The sequence below is a fragment of the Engraulis encrasicolus genome, chromosome 1 (genome assembly GCF_034702125.1).
Source record: "Engraulis encrasicolus isolate BLACKSEA-1 chromosome 1, IST_EnEncr_1.0, whole genome shotgun sequence".
Taxonomy (NCBI): domain Eukaryota; kingdom Metazoa; phylum Chordata; class Actinopteri; order Clupeiformes; family Engraulidae; genus Engraulis; species Engraulis encrasicolus.
Window position 1 is genome coordinate 52,246,838 of NC_085857.1, and position 3,891 is coordinate 52,250,728.

The 3,891-nt window shown below is 48.0% G+C and overlaps 2 long non-coding RNA genes across 2 annotated transcripts; both read left to right on the forward strand.

Moving 5' to 3' along the window:
* The first annotated feature begins 479 nt into the window (after positions 1-479).
* Positions 480-2,294, forward strand: LOC134454505 (uncharacterized). The gene is made up of 3 exons (XR_010035840.1): positions 480-758; positions 839-910; positions 999-2,294. It is a non-coding gene; the product is annotated as an uncharacterized LOC134454505 (long non-coding RNA).
* A 120-nt stretch (positions 2,295-2,414) lies between these two features.
* On the forward strand, positions 2,415-3,661 carry LOC134454511 (uncharacterized). Its single transcript, XR_010035841.1, has 3 exons — positions 2,415-2,820; positions 2,901-2,972; positions 3,061-3,661. It is a non-coding gene; the product is annotated as an uncharacterized LOC134454511 (long non-coding RNA).
* The last annotated feature ends 230 nt before the right edge of the window (positions 3,662-3,891 follow it).

A 3,891-nucleotide genomic window follows, 5' to 3' on the forward strand; every position in this document is an offset into this window, starting at 1 on the left:
TAATATTTCAGTTGGGCTCCTAGGCTTAAATCATTGAGGGGGTCCTAAGGAAGCATCATGCAAAATTTGACGCTTTTGTCATCTCCATATCGGTAATGGCCTTTTTCTCCCGAAACAGACTCCACTACTTATCATAAGTGAAAGTGAAAGCCCATTGGGAAACTCCAACTCCCATTGTCATTGTGACACAGCACTCCACAGCACACAAGTGAACACTGCACACTGCACACAACGAAATTGCATTTATGCCTCACCCGTGCAAGGGGGCAGCCGTCAGTGGCGCCCCATGGGGAGCAGTGCGGTGGGACGGTACCATGCTCAGGGTACCTCAGTCATGGAGGAGGATGGGGGAGAGCACTGGTTGATTACTCCCCCCCATCAACCTGACGGGTCGGGAGTCGAACCGGCAACCTCTGGGATGCAAGTCTGACGCCCTAACCGCTCACCCATGACTGTGTAACATGATGGGATGTGTGTCTTTAAGCCGCATCATTAAGTCTGTCTTGCGTTAGTGCGCCATGTGATTAGTAGGCACCAATTGGCACGCCTTTAAAAGGTTGGCACAATCTTCACTGAGGGAAGTGGCAGATTGTTTGCGTGCCTGGGGCAGGTTTGGCCTTTGTTGGTGGTGCAGCTGGGGAGTCGGGCCCGTGTAGAGCCTCACTTCACGAGAGATGGTCAATTTCGGGGAGTTTGGTCTATGACGGGGGTGCGACGTTGCTGTAAGCGCGACCACATTTAGTTCACTTCATATTTGGGTATGTAGCTCTTCTGTTTCCTACATCGCAACTTTGAGCCTATTATATTGCATGCGCGCTCATTATTGCTGTTATTGCAGCGTTACAGGAGCCGGTGTTGTGCGTGCTCTTCCCCTGCGACTGGAGACAGTCGGTGCTCCTCGCTGTTCTTGGTAGGTGGCCATCTCATTATAAGCTAACCTAAGCATTGCGCATCGCCTGTGTCTGTTATGGGTCCTTTACGGTAATTTCTGTGTGCAGGTACCTGTGGATCCACCTGTTGGCCTGTCTGCGGGCTGCTGCTTATATAGCCTAAGTTGCCGTTTAAGAGAATACGTGTGTGTGTGTGTGTGTGCGTCTGCGTGCGCGAGTGTGTGACGTTTTCCCTTTACTTTGAGTTTTTGGTTTGTGTTAATAAGGAGAAAGTGAGAGTTCTCTGTTTTTGTTAATTTTGTATTTTCTTTTGTTTGTTTTGGCTCACCCCACACCACTTGGGTCGCCCAACGTGCGGGTTACCCCCAGATAGTTCTTGTTTGCCGTGCGTAAAAGTAAAACACAAGTGTGCAGTGGTATTGGTGTGGGTTTGCCGTGCTTTGTATTTTCATTTTATTATTTAATTTTGGTTTGCTGTGTACAACTAGTTGGGGAAAACCTTGGCCTCCTTGGCCCCTGTGGGGAGTGCGGGTGTCCAATAGCTGTTATTTTAATTGTTTATATATTCTTAAAAAGAAAGTGTAAGACAATAAAAGAAACGTAATTTGAACCCTGTCTACGTGGTCCTTAACGAACCTGTGTTGCCTTGGGTTTACCAGTTGAAGTCAAACTATTTCTGGGGGCGAAATTCCCCCAGTGGCGTAGTCGTGCAAGCTGTTTAAAATTGATAATTATATTAATTAATGACCGTTAATTCTCCGCCATGCTACAATTGGCGTAGTCGGCAGGATAAGGACTTCACAAAAGACAGGTGTTCCGGGTTATATTTTAGTTGGTCTTGGAAATTGTCTAGGTTTTTTGATTGTTTATTTTCTTCGCGTTTGAATGAACTGGTGTGACTGTTGTGTGGATGTTTGTGAGTTAAAATTATCCTTGACGGCAAAGCAGCAGCCCGTCGACTTCGTTGTCCCTGAGTGAGCTGTGAACATTGTCCGACTGTGCAATATGACTGAAGAAGAACGCAAGGAGTTGACGGAGATGATCGAGATGATGAGACGACAACAGCGGCAGCTCGGCGAGTTGTCGGAGGGTGTCGCAATGATGCAGCGGTCTCCACCAGGGCCGCGTGACCGCGACTTCATCTGTTGGCGTTGTCAGGAGCCTGGACATTTGGCAAGAAATTGCGATGGTGTGCGGGTTTCAGCTCGCGTTCACCCACCTTCGTCCGCCCAACCCAGGGGCAGTGGGCCACCCTCCCCTAGCCAGCCAACTGCAAGAGGGACCCGGCGCAGTGAGGGGTTGCCAGGCTCGCAGGACCAGTCCAGCCAACCTAACCTCCGCCCGGGCGCCGTCTTTCATTGTTTGTGTATGTGCATATGTGTTTGTATGATGATGCTGGTGCATTTACTTTGTATATTTTAAGGTGCTTGTGCGCGCGCGCGCGTGTGTGTGTGTGTGCGCGTGTGTGTGTGCGTGTGCGGGTGCGTGTGCGTGTCCTTTAGGGCGTGTGTGTGTGTGTGTGTGTGTGTTGACCCTGTGATCCAGCGGTGGGGTATTCGACAGTGTAGGGGCGCGTCTCTGGTTTTGTTGTGTCATCGGGACGACGACAGAAATTGTGGGGGAATAATGTAACATGATGGGATGTGTGTCTTTAAGCCGCATCATTAAGTCTGTCTTGCGTTAGTGCGCCATGTGATTAGTAGGCACCAATTGGCACGCCTTTAAAAGGTTGGCACAATCTTCACTGAGGGAAGTGGCAGATTGTTTGCGTGCCTGGGGCAGGTTTGGCCTTTGTTGGTGGTGCAGCTGGGGAGTCGGGCCCGTGTAGAGCCTCACTTCACGAGAGATGGTCAATTTCGGGGAGTTTGGTCTATGACGGGGGTGCGACGTTGCTGTAAGCGCGACCACATTTAGTTCACTTCATATTTGGGTATGTAGCTCTTCTGTTTCCTACATCGCAACTTTGAGCCTATTATATTGCATGCGCGCTCATTATTGCTGTTATTGCAGCGTTACAGGAGCCGGTGTTGTGCGTGCTCTTCCCCTGCGACTGGAGACAGTCGGTGCTCCTCGCTGTTCTTGGTAGGTGGCCATCTCATTATAAGCTAACCTAAGCATTGCGCATCGCCTGTGTCTGTTATGGGTCCTTTACGGTAATTTCTGTGTGCAGGTACCTGTGGATCCACCTGTTGGCCTGTCTGCGGGCTGCTGCTTATATAGCCTAAGTTGCCGTTTAAGAGAATACGTGTGTGTGTGTGTGTGTGCGTCTGCGTGCGCGAGTGTGTGACGTTTTCCCTTTACTTTGAGTTTTTGGTTTGTGTTAATAAGGAGAAAGTGAGAGTTCTCTGTTTTTGTTAATTTTGTATTTTCTTTTGTTTGTTTTGGCTCACCCCACACCACTTGGGTCGCCCAACGTGCGGGTTACCCCCAGATAGTTCTTGTTTGCCGTGCGTAAAAGTAAAACACAAGTGTGCAGTGGTATTGGTGTGGGTTTGCCGTGCTTTGTATTTTCATTTTATTATTTAATTTTGGTTTGCTGTGTACAACTAGTTGGGGAAAACCTTGGCCTCCTTGGCCCCTGTGGGGAGTGCGGGTGTCCAATAGCTGTTATTTTAATTGTTTATATATTCTTAAAAAGAAAGTGTAAGACAATAAAAGAAACGTACTTTGAACCCTGTCTACGTGGTCCTTAACGAACCTGTGTTGCCTTGGGTTTACCAGTTGAAGTCAAACTATTTCTGGGGGCGAAATTCCCCCAGTGGCGTAGTCGTGCAAGCTGTTTAAAATTGATAATTATATTAATTAATGACCGTTAATTCTCTGCCATGCTACAACTGCCCTATCATAACAGTATCTATATGCATTATGTGTATAACGTGTTGTAATATTTCAGTCACTGGTCACAGTCTTGAAAGTGATGGCCTCCAAAATTCCATCCATTCCAATTACTAATCACATCACTTAGTAATTACAAAATGTTAGCACACCAAATTTTGTGACA